General features: G+C 38.6%; 1 protein-coding gene across 1 annotated transcript in view; it reads right to left on the bottom strand.

The window, feature by feature from the left end:
• LOC147654461 (uncharacterized) overlaps positions 1–14,041 on the bottom strand; it is a 62,956-nt gene that overhangs the window by 16,275 nt on the left and 32,640 nt on the right. The window contains exon 9 of the transcript XR_015285234.1: positions 9,685–11,733. The gene's annotated coding sequence lies outside the window, so the exon portion shown is untranslated. Of the gene's footprint in view, positions 11,734–14,041 lie in introns of the transcript that reaches the window.

Here is a 14,041-nt window from a genome sequence, read left to right as displayed (position 1 = left end):
AAATGGCTGCCCCCACCACGACACACAGTATTTAACTCCAGTCTCATTTGGCTTCCTCTTCCCTCCAAAGTATGAATTGGCATTTGAAATCCTCATTGTTAGAAGCTGATAATTTGACCATCTTGCAGACAACTTGACAGGCTTGGTCCTCTCTCCTCCACAAATCAGGAACCCCTCTTTGGTAGCATTTGTGCCTCCAACCCTGTTGGAACACCCAGCATTGCTACACACAGATTTTGTACAGCTAGTCCAATTATCAGTGGCAATCTAACAGAATCTAAACCCAGTTTCTTCAATAAATGTAAAATAAATCAAAACCTTTTGTTTCAACTTTTGGTGAATCTGCTGGTAAAAGTTACCGAATTCAACCAGACTTATGGGGTTAGGTTGGTAAAACACAGTGTTGGTGACACTGTGATCCTGGATGAGACCTAAATTAGGGTGTAACCCACACTGTTGGTGCTTCTGGGACCTTTCTACATGTGACCCGTAATCAAGTTGGTTATTATCAGAAATTCAGCCCAGATGCACCCAGCCCTTTGCTTTCTGAGGTGGAGAGTAAGGGGGTTTATTTCTGCCAGATTTCTGTACTCTGAATGCAGCAGTGTCTGTACCTGACACTGTCCTTGCTCCAGGGGCTTTCTGGCCAGGCCTGGGGTCTGTGACCGGCTCTTGTCACTGTCCTGGGCCCGTTTCAGCCTGACCTCTCTCTCCAGCCCTCAGACAATGACAAACCCCTTTATCTGGGCATTCAGCAGATAAATTAAAAAGCATTAAATAAAACAGTATTGATTTAATCTCTCCTCTGAAGAGTGCCACCTCATCCTGAGCAGCATCTAGCCCAAACTCCAGGAAATGGATTGCAAAGCTGTGCTCAGATGAGAACCCCTGTCAGCCATGGTGGAGATGCAAGCCCATAGGGATGACTCACATTTTCCAGCAGAATCCAAGCACAATGGTGGAATGTGAAAGGGTTATAAGGAGTACCAGGTTGGCGCTGCTGGAAGCTCCACTCTTCAGTTTTTCCACAGACTCGGTACAGCACAGCAGCAATAAAGCCGTGTTCTCACTACCCGCCCTACTGAAAAGTGTGTTTCAAGCCACTACTACACAGGGTGGAAAGTTTAGCTCTGTCTCAGTGCCCGTTCTATGTTTGGCCTTTGGGCTGCAAGTGCCAGGAGCGGGTTGTGTGAGGTTACTTTACATTAAGTATATGTGGTTTGGTGCTCCCATTTCCCTGCCCAGGCCTGTCACATAGGCCTGTGTGTCCCCCAGCCCCTCAAACACACACAGCAGGCACCACGGCCGTGCCATCACTACCAGCTTGGTCCAGATTTGGATAAATGCCTTGAACTCCATCCACTACAAATTCCTGAGTCACCCTGTTCTGCAATAAAAAAAGTTTCCAAGCCGGAGGTCCAGTTCTTGTTTGCCCATGTATTTTAGACTTGGACCTATAGATGAAAAATTAAGCAAATAGAATGTTTTATGTGTCACAATGTTCTTTTAAGCCATGCACGCTTGTGCTGGTTTAAGCTGGGGTAGAGGTAATTTTTTCTCCAGTGGCTGGTGTGGGGCTGTGGTTTGGTTCTGATAATACAGAGATGGTTTTGTTGTTGCTGAGCAGAGCTCACACAGAGCCAAGGCCTTTCCTGCTTTTTGTGCTCCTGGGGAGGAAGTTGGGGGTGCATGGGGACAGAGCCAGGACTGGTGACCCCAAGTGACCAGAGGGATATCCCAGTGACATCCTGCTCAGGATATAAAGTGGGGGGAAGAAGGAGGAAGAGGGGATATTTGGAATGATGGGGTTTGTGTTCTCAAATCACTGTTAGGTGTGATGGGCACCTCTGCTCTCCTGGGGATGCTGAGCACCTGCCCATGAGAAAAAACTGAATTAATTCCTTGTTTTGCTTTGCTTGTGTGCAGCTTTTGCTTTCCCCATGTCTTTATCTCAACCCATGAGTTTTCCAGCATTTACCCTTCCAATTCTGTCCCTGATGCTGATGAAGGGGAAGTGAGTGAGGGGCTGTGTGGAGCTGGGCTGCTGGCTGAGATTAAACCATGACAACACTTTACAATGAATTCCATTTTGGCTCCTACAGATATCAAGAAATTTTAGACTGAATTTATCTGATCATCTTAATGCATCTAAGCTGACATTTATAGTTCCATTTCTCTTCATGAACATAAAAAAACTTCCTAAAAGGTCCAATTTTTTAAAAACTAATTTAATTTTCCTATTTTTATGGAATAGAACCTTATGTACAATAATTTCCAAGGAGCACAATAAGTTTGTTATAGTCAAGTAAGAGACCGTAAGACAGATACAGCACTACCAGAAACAAAAAAACTTCCTGTTTAAATAAGCTATTATATAGGCATAAATAGTCCCAAAGTATGATTTTATATTTACATCATATGGTGGGATTTCTTATAATACTTTAAACAGGCCACAACCCTTCTTTTATCTATTCATTTTCTTTCTGGCACCCAAGTGAAAAAATCCACAGATGACACACAAAGTGACCTCTCTTCTCACTGGTTTCTGACAAGGACTGTAGGACAGTGATACCTGCTGTATATTTAATTTTTATGAAACCATCTCTCTTAATTTTCTTGCTGTTTGAGAATCTAAGACATGTGTGTGCTTGGAACAACACTGACATTAATAAAAAGGTCAAATAAAAGTGCTTATAATGAGCCAACAAAGTTGGGATCTGAGCCAGACATTTATGGACTAGCTTTGGCATAAAAGGACACTTTCCACTTCTCTGAAAGCCAGATGGACTAGGTTGCTTTCCTCAGCACTGCAATCAGAATTCTTTGATGATTCTGAAGCTAGAAAATTACTTCTTAACCAATTATTCAGCTCCTCCCGTACATCTCTGTGAGGAATTGGCGCACTGTGCTCTTCTGTCCCAGGCTTTATCTCAGATTTGCATAGGCTGCACTCTCAGCTACCTCTGGAAGAAGAATAAAGGACAGGATAATTCCATAGAAAGGCCTCCAGCCTCTCAACAGGAGCAGATGAAAAAATTACCAGCAACCTTCCTTGGTTTGGCACTCTAGAAGAGTTTGCTGGGGCAAGTAAAGTCTAGGAGAGAATGAGACCAAATGCTGAGTAGACAGTGGAATTGGCACATTGACCTCAATATTAATGGAAATACTGCTGCATTAATTCTTCCTCTGTGGTTTAGACATTTTCTTGGACAAACTCTGGCATTAATCTCCCTACGTATTTTTTCCTCCCTAGCTGGTGTATTTTAGTAGTAACTACAGAGTAAGGTATTACTCACACTAAGCCACTGCTTTGGATCTGTTTGGGAGGAGCTAAACCTGAACTGAGCTGTGACAGGAGAGGGAGACACATCAGAAACGTGGCATCCAGAAGAGGATAAAGAATGGAACTTCCCATCCTCGTGCCAAGATTCAGGAGCATTCTGATGAGGTGGTTCCCTCCCCACGGACACTTCTGATAATAAAACCTAAACGAATCCTTCGCAGTCCTCTTATCCCCCCCATAAATTCACACTCCTGTTGCTGTTAGAACACGTTCCCTTTCCTTGAGAGATTTTCCAGGAGAAAGAACTGCTGTCCATAACTCAGGTTTTAAAGGACCAAACTACTGTGTGCAGAAAATAGCTGGGGCTCTGTCAATCCCATCTTCCCTGGCTCTCCAGGGCCCATCTGGCAATTGGACTGGAAGGAGGTGTCACAGGCATTTGCTGCCTTTGGGACAAAAATTGTGATCCTAAGAATGTGGTAGTTTTTTAGGGTTTCTATCTTCCTGAGAGACAAGAAAACAGTTGGGTTTTTTTTTCACATTTGTGGTCTGCTGGCCACAGAAATTTAGGCACTAGAGATAAAGCTAATATCAAAATATAATGTGAAAAAAGTGCCTGTTTTAGTTGCATACGATACCAAAACTGTAGCGGCAAAAATGCAAAGCCCTTGTGCTTTTTCTTCTCTAATGCTCTGGATTAGAGACTTTTTCAATGTATATAATTTAATAATAATAATAATAATAATAATAATAATAATAATAATAATAATAGTACAGATTTAAGTTTACATGAGTGCAAAACTGAAGCTACTGTGCAACTGTCAGAGGAGCTGTATGATGTGGTTAATATAAGGTGACCAATCTTCTTTAGAGATTATTTTAAATGAACTTTCATTATCTTAGGATATTAAATGTAGCTGAAGGTGGAAAAACTGTCTAACATAAGTATTTCTTAAAAAAAAATTACCTTTTTCCAAAAATGAAATATTACCACTATCCTAATAATACTGCTCAGACTTGCTGGAAGTGCCAGCACAGATGTTTCCATCAGCCTCAATCCTATTTCTTGCAGCCTCATCCAGTACTACTGAATATAGGTAATTTTCTTTTTGTTTTGTAGAAATGAGAGATAGTCTTGGAAAAGACTTTGGGAACTTTCAGGATAAAGAAGAACACACTTTCTCAAGAGTTTGGATTTGAGTCACCCAGGAAGGAGGATGAGAATTTCCCTGTGAGCTCAGAAGACACTGTTTTTGGAGACCAACACTTTAGGAACTACTCAGAGGTTGATATTTTCCCAACATACCCCAAGTGATAGGTCTTTCAGCCTGGAGCTCCAAAGCTCCTCCCTCAACTGGAATTTTGGAATTTCTAGATTCTGGTGTCTGTGTCACACAGACTGATAAAGAGCTGGAAGCCACGAAGTTCAAACTCCTAGGTTTTTGTTATACCAAAAAAAATCTATTTCCATTCCTGGAAGATTTGAGTTCTCCAGATTTACCTGTTTGGCAGATTATACTCAACAAATGTTCTAAGAGAGAGCAAAACCCATTCCATCAGCATGCCAGGTTTCCCAAAGAGCAGGATTGCTCACAAGTCCAACAAAAAAAGACCCATCTCTGTCAATCTCTTCACTGCCAGTAATCAGCTGGAACACTCTTCAAGGGAAAACCCCTCAAAATCTACATCAGAAAAATAATTCCAAGGGAAGAAGCAGATCCAAAACTCCATCTGTCTAATGCTTTTGAAAAGCCCATGAATGAAACTTTTCAGTCCTGGATATACTTCGATCTGGACTAATAGTTTAAGAGATTAAATCCCTATTAAAAAAATTAAGTATCAATAAACTCTTGTTTTACAAATCCATAGAACAGACATCCTTTGGGATTAATTTTGAACTTGAAGTGATATTTAGGACAGGATGCCTTAACAGTGTCTGAACCAAAGACAATTCCTTTTCATTATATGTCATAAAGAGCCTGAACTCAGTTTAGTGGTGAGTGAGCGTTTACAAATGAACTACAAAACACAGAAAGACAAAATGGAAATACTGACAAAACAGTATTTATGTATAACTACTTTTTTTTTTTCGACAATTTGGCATCTTTATAAAATTCAGTTTTGTTTTTTTTTATGAACTCACACAATTTCTTTAAATGTCAGCCTGCAATAATTTTCTCCTTGCCAGTTATTTTCCTGGTGTACAGGAAAACAGTCCTTTTTATGTTAAGTTTTTCCTAGAAATATTTTTTTTACTGAATAAAATAACATGATTTAAACAATAACACTATGCCTATGTTTTATGCTCATGAATGTGGATTTAAAGCTTAGATAACCTGGATACAAACCGATGGAAGCACATTTACTGATGTAAATTCTTTTCTGCAAAAAACAAAGAAAGAAAGAAACAAAAACAGTAACAAAAAAATCCAATTCCCTATCAAAATAAAATAAAATTAGTTTCAAATTCTTTACATATTGTGAAACTCCAAAGAGGAGTGGTAAAGTCGTGAGAGACTGAAATATTGAGATGGATATAAATATATACATATGTATATATGTATAAATGTATATATGTATATCAGCATATATATTTTTATATCTATAACAGCTTTATAAAAAATATATAAAAATCTATCATCTATATTAAATATATATATATATTTATGTCTATATATACTTATAAAAGACAACCATTAAGGGTTGTTTCACTCTAATCTGTCCCAAGGGATCTACATTAACTGGGTCACCCTTGCATTACTCCTAAAAATCTATGTTTTTATCTTCAGTCCTGGAATGGGAATCCTTTGGAAGGAGATTCCCTTGGAGCTCTGACTGCCAACATATGAAAGTGCTGAAGGTGAAGCTATTATTTGAAAATAAACTAGAAGTAGGAAAATATATTTTCTGTTATAAAACTTCCAGTGGTTAGTTTGTTGTTTGCTTCCTGGGTTTTTTTTTTCCCCCTTAAAATAGAAAGTATTTTTGGTATGTTTTGATCCTTATTTAGCAAACATTTTTGATTAAAGCAATGCTGTGTTTTGACCTCATTCTTCTGGGTCATTCATTGCCTGAGTGGGAGATTTGCATGCATAATGTAGCCCCTGGTTCAAGGGCTGGGAAATACAAAATGTGTCCTCTCTTTTTCCAAATAACTGGTGTTCTTAGCAACATGTTGGTCCAGGGTCTTCATCTTTCAACACTTTAATTTAAAAATCAGTGCAATATCATCCTCAAAACTAACAGAAATTTGTGATCAAGGAGAAGCAAGCTAAGAGCTCACTGGACTAACAAAATAATTTTGTGTGGCTTCATTGTTTTCTGTATAAGACACCAGTGTATAACAACTTGTAATATGTAATGATTAAATTGATGAGAACCAAACAGTTCAACTCAGAGTGTGAATAAATCCTCCACATGCCAAAACAGTTTAGTGAAGACACACAGCATTATCACAGGCATAAAATGAAAGTAAAAATAATTTTTGCAAAGCTTGCTTTTGCCAAGTAAAATGTAATTGTCTTTCATTTTGACATCAAAGGCATAAATCATAATTTAAAATAATCACATTGCCTTTTGAAGTCCTTATAAAAATCAGGCATTGTCCCAATGTGCATATCCTACTTCCGTAAGGAAATATTTTATTTTTGCTTGTAGCTATAAAAAGAATTCTTTCTGCTTTTTAGATAAAATTCCTCTTCTTAAAGTTGACAGGTTAAAGGAACTGGACATCAAAAGAAAATAGAAATGCTTTATTTCTGACGTATTCCAGTCAGTTTCCTTATTTGAAGCTTTCCTGGGCTTTGAAAATGTCACTGGGCTGAGAAAGGTCAACTGTGAACCAAAAAAATAAGAAAAATTAAATAAGTACATTAAAGACATAAATAAAAAATTATACAATAAGTAGCAACAGAAATACAGCTCATGAAAGAAGGTCTATAAATGAAAAGATTGAGAATCAAAACGGAGAAAAAAGAGTGATTAGTAAAGAGGAAACATGCAAAAGGTCTTCCCAAAATCTTTTATATAAACTGCCTTGACAACTCCTTTAAAGACATGCCTTTGTGACTGGCAGTTCCCTGCTTTTTCTGGCTTCCTATGCTTCCAGAAATCTGGGAAGAGACTGAGCACTGTTTGCCTGGACAGGCAATGGGTGCCTGTGCTCAGCAAAGTGAGCGAGAGCTTGGAGTGGGAGGCAGCAGCTCTCAGATCCTTCATGATTCCTACTCCCACAAATCCCAAAGAAACCGTGAGTTTGGTAAAAGGGTTGGAATGCGAACAAAAGAATTTGGAGGAGGCAGGTATTTCTTCTAGAAAATGTGGAGCAAAGAAATCTCTCACCCAAGGGAACAGATATCCTTTGGGATAACCCTTGCTGGGCAGGAGAACTCCGAGTGCTCCATATCCACATGGGATCTTCTGCGGAATGAGTCACACACAGCTCAGCACTCATTGCAGAGCTTTTAAGGGACATCTGATATGACAACTGAAAGTTCAATCTGGGGATGCTCCTCCCATCAGGCAGGCCAAAACCAGAGGTAAAATAATTCTCTGCTGACGTCAATGGGAGTCCTGCCACTGTCTGAGGCCAGGGCCAGGAGTTCACTCCAGGATTTTTTTTTTCTCAGGTGATTTATCATAATTGCTTTTATCTGGCAGCTTCCCAGTGGAGAACCCACTCTGTCTTTTTTCTATATGGCACTAGAATGTGTTCTTGTATTTTAGAAACTGGAACATATGTCACAGCAAGACACTGAAGGCAGAGATGGGTGTTGAAATCGCACCACTGTGCACTCTCTAATATGTGTTATTTAGCCTTCTAATTGTAGTTGCTGCTGTTTGCATGAGAGGGTGTCTTGTGGATTGACTGGAGATTTGTCTCTTCCTTTTGTGGTTCCTGCTCATCACCAGCACTGGAGTAAGAAATGCCCCCATTCACAGGGAGGTAACTTTTGGAGCTGCAGATAAAGATATTTTTATTGTGTCCTAAAGGTAGAGTTGAATTGCTGTTTCTGAGAACAAAGACTCTGCTTGCCCTAATGAAGTACAAACAGTAACGAGGTTAAAATTAACTTCTAGATGTGCTCTCTAAATGTCATGAAACACACACTCTCTCTCTACAAATTAAACAACTCATAAATTCTCTGCAGAAAAGAACCAAATTACAAATGAAATGGTTTGTAAGTTCTTGTATTCCAAAATTTTTCTTTTTCTTCAAATTTTGCTTTCAACTTAAAAAGAAAAATTGTGCAAACCAATTTAAGATGAAGAGAGCTGAACTAAAATTCTCATAGAATATATATACCATTTTTCATCTTAATATATAAGAAAAAATGTACCATTTCCTATGATCCAATATGTAGTATGTACATAATAGGGAAATCCAAATAAAAATAAGGTTATTTTAGAACACATTAATTTGGATAGCAAAAAGTAATATTCCAACCTCACTGGGTACAAAAGGAAATAAAGCAGACTGAGCATGACCAACTATATTAACTTTCTTTCCAGCCAGAAGGGGGAGGGAAAGGAAATGCAAACAGAAGATGGAAACCACAACTTGTTCTGCTGGGTTAACATTGGCTTCACACCAGTGGTGTCCCTTCTATGATGAGCTTTTCAACCAGCCTTTAGGGTAGATGTCACAATACCTCAGAAAGGGACATAATGTTGCTGAAATTGTCAGAAACTTCCTAAGAGAAATTAAATATACAATGAAAAAGAGAGTAGAGTTCAGCATGAGGTGGCATTACTTTCATTCCATCAACAAATTTTTGAAATATGTGTGGTGTTTATCTCAAAGACAGACAGGAAATATTTTAAGATTTTGTAACAGTTATTTTTTTTGGAATGGATGTTTTCCCTCCTTCAGGGTCACTCCTACATGGTGAGTGGATGCATTTCCTGATGCACCTGATTAACAAAAATACAAAATCTACTGGAACAGTTGCAGAAAAATCCAGGCTGGGAGATTACAAGATTCAAATACAGGAATGCAAACACACAACATCCTCCTCAGAAAAACCCCAGAAGGCAGGAATGGAGCCCTGGGAATAACATGTAATGTATATATGGTTAATTCTTGCAGATAAAAATACTCGTATTATTCACTGTATTAGAACTGTACTGACCTATATTTCTACAAAAACAAACCCAGATGGGTGAGTCAGGCCCAGATTTCCAGATCTGCATTATTGTCAGTTACAAATAAGGAAGTTTAGCAAATAAACTCAATCCAGAAGTCCTTTTCTTTACTTCTGCTTTGGATTAGGCACACCAAAACCAAGGCTGTGTGACTCCCAGGGAGAAAGACAGATTTTCATCCCATTTCATGGTACAATGCTCAAAACTTCCCTAAATTTAAATTAAAAATAATACAGAAAAAATAGCACTGCAGAAAAGCAATTATTAAAATATTTTTAATCTTTTTATGCATCACAAGGAGACTCATCAAATAATAAGATTTGCCTGCCAGCTCTTTTTCTTATTACATATATTGGGCTGCTTCCTCATTTAAATATATATATATACATACAAAAACTAAACAAGTGAACTTCTTAACACATCATTTCATGGAAAAGAAAAAAACCAACAAAACTACAGGAAAGCTGTTTTACAACATGATGTATCATTACCAGCAGAGTCAGCAAAGAAATCCTTTTTTTTTTTTTTTTTATTGGTGAAATTTGGCATTTTTTTTGGATTCAAACACATTTGGAAAATGAGAGAAGAGCTGGGAAAAGCAGAATTACAATAAAAAGGGCAAAAGCTGGTAACTGGCACCACAAATATTTTTTTTCAGGAATTTAATTTAAGGTCAGTTGCAATATTTCCAGTGCTAGCCTCTGTCTTCTGTTGGGATAATTTTAAAATGAAAATGAGGCCTAATACATTGACAAGGTGTATGCACTAAGTAATTATTAAATGAATTCAACTGTTAAGTTTCCATCTTTCACAAAATATTATGCACTGCCATCTCCATACAGACTTGGATCTAGGCCTCAAAATGTCCTTGGCTCCAGAATGGCTCCCAATAAAGCCTGGAGCCAAAGAAGGCATTTTCTTGGCATTAGGTGGGACTGTCCCTGCCCATCCCAGGGAATGGGACAATAAACAGCACTCAGTTTACAATTTTATACCATAAATGAATTAACTATTTACTCAGTCCTTTGCAAAAGGAAAAGAATCTGATAGAAGAGGTAAAAAAGCCAGGTGATCCTTAGAGAAGGAGGGGTCATGGATGAACACAGGTAGCAAATCTCATTTCTCCTTAAAATACTGAGACAATTCTACTGTCTTGATATATAGAACTGATAACTGCTGTCCTTTAGTCAGAGTCCAACATCTGTAAAGTGAAACAGAATAACTAAAAACAAGGATGTGTTATTCCTGCAACTTAATTTATCCACAGAGTCCTGCACTAAGCATCACCAAAAGTGTTTTCCTACCACTTTGCAAATAAACTGAAAGCCTTGAGCCTCCTCACTGGGTTAATTTTTTGTTCAGTAAGATATCAGTGCACTGGCTTTTGTCTTATAAGGGAGTTTCAAACAATTAGCTTTTATCAAGGCTTTCACTTAAAAGGAAGACCAGAAAAAAAATATCTTAATCAAAAAGGCTGATTATATTAAAAATCTGCAGGGTGGTTCTACATCCAGTAAGTAAGGCACTAGATCAGTGGCACAGTTAGTGCTGTTTATGAACATCAAAGTTATGTATACATTTCCTGTTATAAGAACTTTAAACAGTCTGGAACCATTTTCTTTAGAAATAAAAAAAAAAAAAAAAAAAAAAAGAGAAAGAAAGAAACAAAGGCAAAAATGTAACACTTCGAAGCATACTCAGCTCAGACTATTTCTGTAGTATTACCTCACTGCTGGGAAACCACTGCACTGTGGCCATTTACTGGAAAACTAAATGCACAGAATATGGAAGACATAAAAATTTAATAAACTCAATATAAAAGCAGGGAACTATGCTGAAATCAAGTTCTGAAGGATTTCAATTAAAGCCAAGTAATTCATATGCAGAAAGTAAAAATGGTCTTGAGAATTTTCACTTTCTTGTCATGGTTACAGGCAGGTGAAAGGCTTCCAAGAGCTATCACTTACATTTATTTGACTTGCTCAATCGTTCATTTAATGTCATTAACAGATGGTTAACCTCAAATATATTTAACGCCAATTTTACAGCTTAAAGTAAATCCAGTGCTCCAACTGCGTTTATTTGTTTCAAATCCCAAACTGTGGGAGAAGGAACAGTTCCAGTGAATATTATAATCAGTGACATTCTTCTGCTGACTGAAGACAAGGTTGACTCAAGCCACCCAATCTCAGGTGATGTAATTTAACTCCTATGCTTTAGAGAACCAGTGACTGGGATGCCTGGTAGGTCCTCAGTTCCTTTCCCCAAAGAACAGGGCAATTCCAGAATGGAATTTAGCAGGAAGGCTGGATGGACACAAATAGATAAATATTAAAATTATAAATGACAGCTGACACATGAAATGCAGCACAGCACAAAGAGGCCTCTCCTGACATCAACAACCACAAATTCCAAAAGTCAGATTAAGCTTCAAACCTTTCTGCTCTTTACCCCAAAAGCTCCTATGATCTTGTGCGTTCCAGCTCTACAGTAAATACATTTTAAAAAAGTGTTCATGGAAATACAAGTTCTGTAGGAGTAGATTTTAGAACTTGTCTCTGGAGCCTGATATTTCTCATATACCTTTAGCCCTGTCATTCTTCTGCTAAGGAGTTGAACAAGTGCTTGATGACTTGTCTTCTGTCAGGTTATTGCTGTCAGCTCACATTTAAGTAGCAAGTAAATAAGAGATGCAAGCACCTGCTTGAACCTCTGTTAGCTGCAAGAGCTTCCTGAGCAACGATTTCAGCTGAGTGGTGACGTGGAACTGGCAGTAACATTTTGGTGGTGTGAGGAGAGGGTGACAGAGAAGTTCTGATGAGCCCTGTCTGAGGTTGCTGCTGGCAGACAGTCCTAGAGACACAAATGACTGTGTCCTATTTACTACTGATGTGTTTTGAAATGGAATATTTGATATAAACGATGACACTAAAAATCAAGGGATAAACAGGTGATGAATGCAATTTTATAAACCCAAAATATTTCTGAAAATTAAATGCTTGTTCTTCCGTTTTAGGGTGGAACAGGCTCATCCCTCTCAGATGATCTGTTGTTTCCTGCAGATGTATAGCTTTATTATACATCATACTCTTTTAGGTCTGTAAAAGCTGACATTGCTTGTAGATGTGCCTATTATATGGCAACTCAAATTTTTGTTCAATATTAATTTTTATAATGTTTTCTTTAACAAGTTTGTAGCCAGGTAAGAGTTCACAAACAGAAGGGAGCTCCTCTAAATCCACATCCTCAGCCACCTGAATGGATTCTTTCAGTTCCTTCTGTCCCATGAGAGTATTTCAAGTATTTTTTTTTTTCTAACTTTCATTTCCTCCCACTTGTCTTCCACTTACACAGAAGACTATTTTTTCCCCACTAAAAATGTCAACATTTATTGCTTTGTTGGGCCAGCCCTGAAGAAACCAAAATTGACCCAAAGTATCAAGTCTGCTGTCTTCCTTTTTCTGTTCTCCCTCCCTTTAATTAAAGCAAGGTTAAATAAAAGCCTTGCTCTGAGTCCTGGAACAGGTAGATATCTGCCAACATTTTCTTATGCCTCCTCATCCAAGGTTTTAATACATAATGGAAAAATATGGAAATCTAGGATTTATTTATGCCTGTTATTAAGCAGGTATGTGCATTTTAATGTAGATCAGATTTTTAACATCTTCTCTGTTGTAATACCAAGAACATGACAATATCTTTTGTTACAGTTAATCTCTAACTACACATAGTTGTCATAGACATGAGGAAACCAGTGAAAGCCAAGTGATTACTTAAAGTTGTAAGACTGAGGTAAAGGATCTTTTTCAGCCTTAACCAGGTGCTGCTTCCTGTGGCAAATCTATGACCAAGTGAGCATTTTCATATGCATAATAGCATGCAAAAAGTGAAAAAAAGTTTCCTTATAGCATTCCACTGATGCTTTGATGTGCATCTTCTGCACACCTTGACCTGGTGGTGTCTGAAAAGGCCACTCACAGAGAGAGAGATGGAAATGTTCTTTGCATTCACACTGGGAAACATACAGGCTGTGTCATTCCTGAGGTAGTTCAGCTCTTCACTTCTGTACTGCTTTATTTAATAGTTCAGGCTCCCAGTTCACCAGCAAAGTGATTTGTGTGCAGTCTGCCCAGTTCAGGTGTCAGCTCCCAGCCAGGTATTGAACAGGGATTCCCAGCAGAGCTCTATAAAACTGCCCAGAGCGCTGCCTCTCCATAATAACTTCTTTTCAGAGCACTTGGGAAGGTCTCCTCCCTGGTCAGCAAAGGAGTAGGAGTGTTTGGACTGGCAGTTCTCCCTGGGACAAAGACCTGCTGGCTACAAAATGTGCTCTGAAAAGGGTGTTCAGAGCAGGAGGCCCCAGTGGGCTTTGCAGGGAAGGACTTCAGCTGGAACTGCTGGAAAACTGGGGCCATCCAGCCTGGGCTGTGATGTCAGAGGGGTATCAGACTTAATGAATCATTTTATCACATGGAAACTCCCCTCTTAGCTGAGATTGGCCTTCAACCCACAGCTGGTTCCCACAGGAGCAGGTGCCACAGTGGGCCATCCATACACCTCTCCAAGGAAGCTGAGACTCCCAAAATTCCCTGGCTGAAAGCCTGCAACAACAAA

The sequence above is a fragment of the Cyanistes caeruleus genome, chromosome 3, assembly GCF_971803275.1.
Source record: "Cyanistes caeruleus chromosome 3, bCyaCae1.hap1.1, whole genome shotgun sequence".
Taxonomy (NCBI): domain Eukaryota; kingdom Metazoa; phylum Chordata; class Aves; order Passeriformes; family Paridae; genus Cyanistes; species Cyanistes caeruleus.
This window is presented reverse-complemented; position numbering and strand designations above follow the sequence as displayed.